This window comes from Dipodomys merriami, unplaced genomic scaffold (genome assembly GCF_024711535.1).
Source record: "Dipodomys merriami isolate MVZ:Mamm:240054 unplaced genomic scaffold, mDipMer1.0.p SCAF_1070, whole genome shotgun sequence".
Lineage (NCBI taxonomy): Eukaryota > Metazoa > Chordata > Mammalia > Rodentia > Heteromyidae > Dipodomys > Dipodomys merriami.
The window spans coordinates 135,890-147,500 of NW_027202350.1; the positions used below are offsets into that span (position 1 = coordinate 135,890).

Below are 11,611 nucleotides of genomic sequence, written 5' to 3' on the forward strand. Positions count from 1 at the left end.
TTAGTGATAATCCTTATCATCTGAGACACTGAAGATCATTAATTACTTGGATCTTTCTAACATATTCGGAGAGTCTCAGAAAAGACAACACAACAAAGAGGAGTCACCAGTACTTTCTGGAGGTCCCTTAAAAACACTAAAACCCTCATTTCTGTTTGGCTAAGAAAAATTCCCTTTCTCATTACCTAAAATACTTGACCAATCTTACCTCTCTGAAATGAGGGCTTTTCCTTTTTATTAAAAAAAGAGTCTCTGTTACAGATTATTTTGTTTTATTATTTGTAGTTTTTTCCTAGCTGTTCTGAAAAATAAAAGGAATTTCTAAAACCATAGATAGCTAATGCTACTTTTTCAGAAGTACACAGCCAGGAAGAATGAGTTTATATATAAAGAAAATATTTATACAGGAAATGTGACTTCAAATTCCAGACTTGTTTAGAGCTTGTACAAAGTTTTTGATAGACTGATAGACTCAAACACTGAGGTAGACCAAAAGATGGTAAAATTCTTTCTTTAATTTTTTTGAGGGACAGCTGTGCTCTTCAGCTCAAGACTAGCACTCTAGCACTTGAGCCATAGTGCCACTGGCTTATTTCTTTTTGCTTATGTAGTACTGAGGACTCGAACCCAGGGCCTCAGGCATGCAAGGCAAGCACTCTACCACTGAGCCAGCTTCCCAGCCCCAAGATGGTGAAATTCTTTAAATGTCTCTATGTGTGAAAGAAGGATCCACTTGAGAACAATAATCATAGTTTAGCTGAAGAGGGAGGGAAGGAGCAAACTTCCAGAGTTCTTTTGGACTTTACCCTGAAGCAAACCAAATAAAACTAAATGTTTAATGAAATCTGTCTAAATCCAACCAACACATGCAGAAAAATGCCAAGAGTTCACTCACCCAGGGATACTAATGGTGGGACAAGTAAAGCAAAGGATGGAACTAATTCTGGGGTGATTTGAATCATAGCCACAATTAAAGCTTCAGTACCATGTCAAATACATTTCAACTTTAAAATCCTTTGCTTGCATAAAGGTTTTCAAGTCGACTAATGACTAATGACTACGTGAAACAAAAGCAATGTATGAGAATTGCAATTATCACCACAACAAAGGAAAGGAAGCATTGTTGATATTAATGGCCCACTGTATAAAACTCACATTAATTTCTCTCCATGAGTAAATGAAATAACTTCTTAAATGTGACTCCTGCTCAACATTCAAACTCAATGCAATCGATCATTCACACTATAACCAGAGGAACCTTACAAACCTGATCATAGTCATTTCACTAAATAATGTCACTAGCATCCTGCTTCCCCAGAACTAAACTACAAATCACTGGTTTAACCTGAAAGTCCTTCCCAGTTTCCCTTTGTCCCACCCCTCTTCAGCTACATCATTTGCCCTAACTTCTCCATCCTCACCGCATTTCCACAATTCATCCAGAGCACCACACATAATACACTTCTTAATTTTTTCATACCTGAACCATTTCATCAGCTTTCTCTCTTTTTGGATTGCCTTCCCTTCAATGCATCCCTTAGGAAATGATCTGTTGATCAAAATTATGTTCAAAGATCATTATCTCTTTGAAGATCTTCTTTGCTCCCCTAGGTCAAATTAATGTTGCTCTTCCTGTGCCCACAGGAACCTTCATACAGTAGATAATAAATTGTAACACATTAACATTATTAAGAAGTGATTTTCTAGACATAGTTTTACTCAATTTAACCCTAACAATAACCTCATGAGGCTGGTACTATGATTATTATCACCAATTTTCAAGTAAGACAGTCTGAGACATACATACACTGAGTGTCCTATATGAGGTCATTCAAGTATTCACTGACAAGCACAAATTTGGAATACAGTTGGTCTGTCCCCATATTAACTCTTAAAGATTATCCCAAAGTTCCATTGCTTGAGGGTCCCCTGGGATCAAGCTAAAAAGAGAATCCAGGGCTTTGTTTGGCTAGAGGTTCCATGAGGCAGGAGTCAACTTCCATAGGAAGCCTTGAAATCAGGGGAAAAAAAGCAGATCCATGATCTAAAATGGGCGATTAAGTCAAGCAAACCAAAGAGGTAAGATTTCACAAGCCCTCAAATAAAAAGCAAATACAAATGTCAGAAACTGGGCTATGAAATAAATAAAAAGTGAGAATAAGTCTGGTTCCATAAGCAGGATAATTTCTAACTCCTTATGTCCTGAAAAATGAGCTAAGAGAAGTTCTCCCTTAGAGGAAGTAGAAATAAATCTATCCATGTACTTACAAGTGTCAGAAAAGTATAAACTCCCCCTTCAAAGCTTCTTCACTTCCCTGTTCAGGATAGGGGAGTTCAAATTTTGAACAGCTCCTCACTGGCCTGGGCAAGATTCTCTCCCATGTGAACAGCACATTCCCCATATTGCAAAACAAGGACCACAGTCATTTATTTATAAATCATACACTGCTCAATTGTAATTTTTGTGTGAGTGATGCTGGGATTAACCTCTTGTAATTGTTAAACAAGCACTCAATACTTAGCCAGTCCCTGCCTAGCCCTCATTTGTAATTTTTATCAGCTTGCTATTTGTCTTAATTGGCACTGCATTTCAGGTCAAAATTCACCAAATTTCTCTAGCAATAGCCTTGTTCCCTCTGGTACCCTGTTCTGCAAATTACATTTTTCTTCACAGATTTAGTGAGAAAGGAGCACATTTTTAGGACACTACTCAAATGCATTTTTCTTCATGAAGTGTTACATTTTCAACTTTATTGAAATAAACTGATTCTCTCAAATTCCTATACATATTCTTTGTACCAATTAAAGTTATTCTCTGTATTTTTATGTCAATAGGCTTGACTGATGATTCTATTCCCAGTGCAACTACCACTAATACTAGTAGCTATCTCTTTTTTTTTTTCCTGTGCTAGAACTGAGCTTCAACTCATGGCTTGGAATTCTGAAGGTCTCAGTTGACCATACCTTCACTTCCAACATTTTTCTGATTAGTTGAAGGTAAGAATCTCACTGTTTTTTCTATTCCAAACCCCGCAATTCTTAGACTGAACCACTTGAGTAGCTAAGCTTATACATGTGAGCCACTAGCACCTGGGTTCACTTCTTAACAATATGCTATGGGGGCTGGGATGGTGGCTCAATGGTATAGCGCTCGCCTTGCATGAGGCCCTGGGTTCGATTCCTCAGCACCACATAAGCAAAAAGAAAAAAAGCCAGAAGAGGTGCTTTGGCACAAGTGGTAGAGTGCTAGCCTTGAGCTGAAGAACTGAGGGATAGCACCCAGGCGCAGAGGTCAGGCCTCATGATCAGATCCCCTGTCCCCCCCCAAAAAAAAGAATATACTATGCGCCTTTACATATAGTCAATTATTCAACAACCTGAAATGCAGCTGTTTTAGGTCAGGAAATAAGAATCACTTTTTAAAACTATGAAATAATCTTTTGTAAAAAGACATATTCTTATCTTTATTTTATAAACATGAAAGCTAAGGTACTAAATCATTGACAATCTTGTCAAGTTCACACACCAGTTAGCCATAGAGATGTGAAAGGACTCCAGGCCTTATTTCTACATACAGTTGTACTTACTATCTTTGTGCTGACTCAGTTTTTCTGTTTCCATGTAATAAGGCTGATATCATGTGAACATGGACTGAATGCAGAACAAATTATAAGCAATAGAAAATGTGTCTATCTTCTGAGCTGAGGCATTTTAGAATACAACCATGGAAGCCACAAAAGAGAGAGCCTGGATCTAAAAATCACATTACCCAATGCAGAGGTGTTACGCATCAAACCTTCAGAAAGCAAAAGACAAACCAGTGATGATCCCTTAGTTCTCTAATTTGTTTTTCTTGTTACCAATGCTGCTATAATAAAGACTCTCCAACCTAGTTTCTCAATATTAACTCTCCTCCAAATTCTGAGTCAACATTTCAGAGTATTTTTCAGCTAACACAGGCAGAAGAAAGAAGAGAAGGAAATGAAAAAGTAAAGGCTACTAGCTTCTTCACATGGAAATAAAACAACAATGAGTCAATCAGATACAATATGTGAGGAACTCACGGAGAACCTCACAAATCCTAATAGTACCTCAGGTGTAATCTCAGATTCCACAAGATCATCTCAGAATAAGAGAAGAGGACTGAATGTAAACAAGTTATGCAGTTATCCTACTCCAACAAAAATTTTTCTTGTCTTTCTATCTACACTACATTTACATATTAGTTTCATTTCCTGTGTATAAGGAAATCTTGTCTGACATTAGATTTCAGTAGTCAGAATAGCTTTTAGAAACAGCACAAATTCAATCACTTATTTCAGGTAATTTTCACTTATCATGAAAGAGGATCATGAACTTCTTCATTTCAGTTTCTATAATGGTAGGCACTATCCTCTCTACTGCCTTTCCTATTCATTGACCATAATAGGTACACTCTTTCAAATACTATTAAATTTAGAAATATTAAATGTGTTTGCCTCCCTCCAAGCAAATTCACCATAGTAATTTACACTACTCACAAAAACTCAAACATATACAAATTAGTTAATGGCAGTATTTCTCACAATGGTGAAAACTAGAAACCTCAGTGTTCCACACTAGTTATATTATAGTATTTTCTATAAAAGATTATTTCATAGAGATTTTAAAGTGATTCTCATTTACTTACATGAGACAATCACATTTCAGGCTTGTGAGTAAAATTGTAAATTACAAAAATCTGTATTTTGATTCCATTTATATGTGTGTTTGTATCTATGTCTGAGGACTATTTTGTGTATGGAAATAAAGAAGGCATAAAAATCTGCTTCAGAATTTTAACAATTCTTTCTTGGTAGGTTTTGAGATGCACTTCACTTTTATACTCTTCTGCGTTGCTTCTGTTTTAAATGTTCATATATCTATATATCTATATATAAATAAAGGATTAGAGATATAGCTTAATGTCAATGCTTATCTAGCATGCTTAAGATACCAGTTTCAATATCCACTAGCACAAAAATCACAAATGTAATACAGATTCATATTGGAAAAATGTTTAAGCTGTATCTTAGCTGCCACTTTCCAGCACACCAAAATTTCATTCAATGGAAACACAAAGTGACATAAACTAAGGTTAGCAATCTAGTTTATAGACATAACTTCTACCTAGTTTCTATAATCAGAATGTTGCCTGTTATTACTCAATCTACAATGAAAATAATGAGGTTTCAAAAGTCCATTCATAGTTAATTCTTTCACTTCAGATTTCAACATTAAACCATAAAGACAGATTCTACATATAGACCATAATTGCAATGAAACCTTGGGTGAAAGTCTTGTTGCAGAATGAGTTCCTAAGTCATAATGTTTTTCTCTTTCTTACCACATTTCCAATTTATGAAGTCATAGATGTAACAGTACCAGAAAATTTACTGGCTGTCAAATAAAGAAAAAATAAGAGAGGCTCTAAACTGTATTTGTTAACACACTCAGTAGTATATCAGACAAGATATTGTGAAATAAGTTCTATACTTCAAGCCTCTTTTACCTGTTAAAGGATTTTTTCAAATAAGAAAGTAATAGACAAAATACACCATGAAGTTTTCTAGTTTAAAATCTAACCACCAGAATTTACCAACTAAGATGGCAAAATAAGAGAGTAAACAGGAAAATATTCTAAAATTCTATTGGAACAATAACCCGTGATATCACGGGTTATTCCAAGCAGAGTGTAAATGAAGTTTGATTTTAGGGCTAGCCCATCCATTAAACAGATGCTACATTAAACATAAAATTGCTTAATACAAAGTATTTGTGTCACTGGCTATTCTGGTTAAACACACACTATATTCATCATGGTTAAAATAATAAAGATTAATTTGTACTTTAAGTCATAGTTCAGTTGGTTACATAGCTATTCAGGAAAGCTCTCATTCATCTAAATGTTGACTTACAGAGACAAGATTCTTCCATATTGCAGTTTAACATTTGGAATATGTAGTTTCCAACTTTGCCACAGAACAGATGCTGGGGAATAAAAGAAGAGGATTTTATGGATTGAGCTGGAAATAGCATATACCATTTACACCTATGTGCCTTTGTCTAGAAATTAACCATATTATTTTACCTTGCTCCAAGAAAGGACTGAAAATATAGTTCGGTACCTAGGAAGACAAAATGGATTTGTGAACATGATGAATGCTGCTGTAGTTTGATGTTAACTGTTATTTTTATCTTTGTAGAACATATTTGATACTATGGTAATTTCTTTCCTTTTCTGTATGCCTGAAACTCATGTGGCAAAGGAAGACTCACTGCTCTAAAGTATAGACCTAAAAGTTATTTCCAGCTTCTCCTTTTCCTCAGTGCTCCCACAGTCATCAATATTCCTGTGGCTCATTTTTTTCAGCCTATGCCTTTATCACCCCCACCATCAGCCAGGTGTTCAACTGCCGTCTCCTGGAAAGAAATCGCTGCCTCCACTCTGACCTCAAACCCAATTTTCCCACCCCATCCATTGTCACCTCCACCAATACAGAAACAATAAAAAATCTTTATTATCCTAAGACATAGTATCACTTCTCCTTACCTTTACACCTCAGTAGGTTTACTTCAGGCTCTGTTAAATATCACAATATCTCCTTCAACTACAAAACTGCTCTGCATACTAAATGAGTTCCTTACATATGGACTAAGGAGACAAACAATAATCTCTTAGGAGATATTAAAGTATATATAGGCATTTCTTTATATTCTAAGTGGTCCCAGACTTCTAGAAATTGAGAGTTTGGCTCTACATATTTGATTATTCCTTTTCTTGCCATATAGCCATACATTTGGAATATTTTAAAATATGTAATGCTTCAGCAATTTGTTTGTCATCCTTATACAGGAGACATGCTAATCTCTGCATCATTTCAATCTTAGTATACAGTATATGTTGCTGTAGCAAGTACTTGATATTGCTTTCTATTGCCTTCAGCATGTTGATGCTCTAGCCAGCCCTTCTTTACTGTTTCTACAATATGCAGCAATGGATTCTACAACAAATATAATCAAATAAATATAATCTCTTATAAATGTAATTATTCTATATTATATATTACATTGTTATATATTAATGTAATTACTAATATGTATTTGATTATAGTTTACAAGAGAATAAGTAACAGCAAAACTGTTAAGGCTGTGGCCCATGGGAGCACTTGTTCACTTTGCAGACGCCCATCCCTAAAATAATATAAACTAGTCTTCTTTCCTCTCTTCCCAGCATTACTATGTGTTCACTGATGATTATTTAATAAATGAAGTGACCTAAGAATTCTAACCAAATCTACAATTTTATCAGCAATTCACCTTTATATTATCCCAATAAACCAAGACAGGAAGAGATGAAGAAGAAATTAGAGAGCTAAAAAGGTCTTAAAAGTGTGGTGGATATTAAAGCAGATAGTTGTGACAGAGCTGGTGATATTGTGACACAATCCTCTGGTGATATTGTGACACAATCCTGCCAAAGTAGGACAGGCAGGGAGGGAGAGGAGGAGGAGGAAGAGCATCATAATGATCCTTCTCAACACTTCTCTGGAACAAACTTGAATTGGTTTCTTCAAGGTGGGGGTGATGGGCTTGAGGGGGGGACCCTTTCTCTGAAGTCTGACAAGGAATCAGGAAATATTGCAGTCCCTCAGGCAGCCCAAGTAAGCACAGGAACAAGATAAGAATTCCTCACCTTGAGCACTCACACTGAGCTTTTTTTTGAAAGTTCTCAAACGTTCATGATAGAAACAGTTTTGATCCTCACAGCAAGATCTGTGAGGCAGGAAGGACGGGGAGTCTGATCTTTAGTGAGGTAAACTGAGTCAGAAAGGAGCAATTGTAGGTCATCCAACACCAAGGCCAATGCCTGCATTTCTTTTTTTTTTAATTTTTACTTTTTGTGAACATACTGTACAGAGGGGTTACAATTACATGGGCAAGATACTCATCCAGCATGTATTTATTGATCTCCTATTATGTGGCAGAGCCTGTGTCAAGTGAGGTTGATCTACATGGCACTTGCTCTGAACTTAGAGAACTGTACATTTGAAGAAAAGACCAATAAATCATTAACATAATAACAGGTTTTAGTTAATATCATAATTTCTGATTATGTTACCATAACATGGGAAATTATAGAACAATATTGTTAGAGCAATGATATAAATATACCAGCAGGAAGATTTCAGGATCAAGGAATCAGAAAGGAAAAGTCTGAGCTAAAAGGTAGTGAAAGCAGTGAAATTCCTGAAGGAGCCAGGTGCTGGTGACTCACACCTGTAATCCTAGTTACTCAGGAGGCTGAGATCTGAGTCTATGTGATATCCTACCAGTCTAGCTAACCTGCAGTAAGCATTGCATTAGATTGGTTTAGCTAGCGTCTTCCTCACCCCCAGTGTCTTGTAAATACCAGCTCCATGGCTAATAAAGTTCTACTTGTGGCCATGCCCTGGTGGCTCACGCTTGTAATTCTAGCTACTCAGGAGGATGAGATCTGAAAATTGCAATTCATAGTCCACCCTGGGCAGGAAAGTCCATGAGCCTCTTATCTCCAATGAACCATCAAAAAAGTTGCAAGTGGAGCTGTGTCTCAAAGTGATACAGTACTAGCTTTGAGCAAAAAAGCTAAATTAAACATTCTTTACATCAAAGGAAAATGAGCAAATATGAGTGAGGCAGGAAAAAAAGAATCACAAGGACCCAGAGAAACAAAGGATAAGTGTTTCCTTTCTAAGTGGAAGCTAGATAGTTGATACATTCATAAGTAAATACATTGGTTGGTGTGCAGGTATATGCAGATACATTCACTGAAATACAGTAAGCTCAAATGTCATCTCAAATATTGTGTAATTCCTTAGAAAGGCAAAGTTCAACAAAATAAAAATAAACAACAGGAATCAGCTACTCAAAAGGAGTAGAGTAGGGTCAAGGAGAAATGAGTAAATGAATGAAGAAAAAAGAGGAGAAAACAGTGAAGAATCCTATGTATTTCCTACAAAATGAAAATGAATGAGGGGAGGAGAGGAATGGGTGAGAATTTTGAAAGGAGTAACATGGACCAAGACATATTGATTTCATCAACTGCTTTGTTACATGACAACTCCATTATACAATTACTTAAAGACAATTCCAGCCAGGCACTGGTGACTCATGCCTGTCATCCTAGCTATTCAGGAGGCTGAGATCTGAGGATTGCAGTTTAAAGCCAGCCCAGGAAGGAAAGTCCATGAAACTCTTATCTCTATTGAACCACCAGAAAACCAAAAAAGGCACTGTGGCTCAAGTAGTAGAGCAATGGCCTTGAGCTTAGGGACATCGCCCAGGCCCAGAGTCCAAGCCCCATGACTGACCAAAAAAATAAAAAAGAGACAATTCCAAAACATTCAGAACAAATATAGTGAAAGAAGCAAGGCAGAAGTAAAAAAAATATTACAAGGAAAGAACTGAATTCGAAGATTTACATTCCAATCACTGGGGTGTCATGATTCTATGTCAGTGGCATACGTTGCTGGCTCCCAGAGCCTCAGTTTCCCTCCTCTGGTGAGAGAAGGATCTGGGTCCCAGAGGGTGCCCTTCTAAATCTGAGGTTCTCTGCAGTTCTACATTGCTATTCTTGTTCCTCCAGAGAAAGACAGACAGAAAGACAAACAGACAGACAGACTGTGCCACGTGAGCCTGGTGCAGGATAATTTATAGTGCAACAATGCAAACGGAACATATTCACCAACCACAATCTTGATTGTCATCATTATTGGCCTCGTGGGAGAAGTTTATTTCTTCCCTGCCCTTCAAATGTTAGCACAATGTGAAAAGACTGGCTGTACTTTTCCTGGGCTTTGCAAAATGTAAGTCTGTAAACACGGAGACAAATCCATTTCAATGTCTGGCTTCAGGAGGAGGAGAAGGGGCCATCTAGAGCTACCATTCCGGCAGGGTGCAGTTCATTCCCACAAATATAATTGGAGAACCTACCAGGTACCTAATTTCCCCCCTCAGAGATCATTCTCTGCTTTAGTTCCATCCGTCATATGTCCTTTATTAACCTCATGAACATCTTATAGTGCCAGGTACCAGTATTACAGGCTCATGCCTGTAATCCTAGCTATTAAAGAGGCTGAGATCTGAGGATCATGGTTCAAAGCCAACCCAGGTAGGAAAGTCTGTGAGACTCTTATCTGCAATGAACCATCAGAAAACCAAAAGTGGAGCTGTGGGTCAAAGTGGTAGAATGCTAGTCTTGAGCAAAAATGATCAAGGACAGTATGCAGACCCTAAGTTCCAGCCCCAGGACAAGCACATATGCGCGCACACACACACACACACACACACACACACACACACACACACACCACATGCACACACACGTATCTGAATACATAAACCTTCCTTATAGATAACATCTTTCCTGTGAATTCTCCCAAGATGCCCACCAAACTATTGGTAACCCTTTCAAGCATTTGCCCAACATTAATACCTCACTTCATACCTGATCAGCAATAGTTCAAACCCTAGTATCATCAAAAAAAAGAGAACAAAAGAAAAAATGAAAGAAAGGGCTGGCTGGTAGTTCCTGTCATCCTAGCTCTTCAGGAGGCCAAATTCTGAGAATAATGGTTCAAAGCCAACCTGAGCAAGGACAAGACCAATCTATGAGACCCTTATTTCGAACCAGTGGTAGAGTGCCAGCCTTGAGCAAAAGTCTTCAGGGAACTGAAGGATCCCTATGATGAAAACATTTAAACCTGAAAAAGGAAATCAAAACAGAACTAAGAAAGTGGGAAAACCTCCATGTGCCTGGATTGAAAGGATCAACATTGTGAAAATGGCAATACTTCCCAAGGCTATCTACAAATTCAATGTGATACCTATCAATATTCCAACCTCATTCTTCAAGGAAATAGAAGAGGCAATCCAAAAATTCATGTGGAACAAAGAAAGTCCCCGAATAAAAATAAAGAACAGTGCTGGAGGAATAACAATACCAAATTTCAAACTCAACTACAAAGCCATAGTAATCAAAACACCTTGGTACTGGCACAAGAACAGACATAAGGACCAATGGAATAGAATCGAAAACCCAGAAATGAACCCACAGACCTATAGTCATCTAATCTTCGATAAGGGAGCTAAAATAATAGAATGGAAGTACAGCTTCCTCAGTAAATGGTGCTGGCAAAATTGGTTAATAACTAGTAGAAAACTAAAGCTAGATCCTTCTATATCACACTGTACCAGAATCAACTCCAACTGGATCAAAGACCACGAAGTCAAAGAAGACACTCTGAAAACATTACAGGACGGAATAGGAGAAACCGTAGGTCTCCTTGGCACAGGCAGAAAATTTCTTAATAGAGACACAGAAACACAACAAATCAAAGAAAGGTTGTACAAATGCGATTGCATGAAGTTGCAGAGCTTCTGTTTGGGAAAGGACATAGCTAGCAAGATCAATAGAAAGACCACAGATTGGGAGAAGATCTTTACTAGCCATACAATTGACAAGGGTCTCATATCTAAAATATATCTGGAACTCAAAAAATTAAATCCCCCAACAACAAATCCTCAAAGAAACAACTGCCCAATAAATCAG

At 37.3% G+C, this 11,611-nt stretch overlaps 1 long non-coding RNA gene and 1 pseudogene across 1 annotated transcript in view; both read right to left on the reverse strand.

The window, feature by feature from the left end:
* Nucleotides 1–5,934: 5,934 nt before the first annotated feature.
* LOC138814978 (uncharacterized) overlaps nucleotides 5,935–11,611 on the reverse strand; it is a 24,487-nt gene continuing 18,810 nt past the window's right edge. Inside the window, exons 4-5 of the long non-coding RNA XR_011368144.1 lie at nucleotides 6,110–6,146; nucleotides 5,935–6,009 (exon numbers count right to left, since the gene is read on the reverse strand). This is a non-coding gene — a long non-coding RNA (uncharacterized lncRNA). The remainder of the gene's footprint in view (nucleotides 6,010–6,109; nucleotides 6,147–11,611) is intronic.
* Nucleotides 6,830–6,927, reverse strand: LOC138814994 (U6 spliceosomal RNA; annotated as a pseudogene).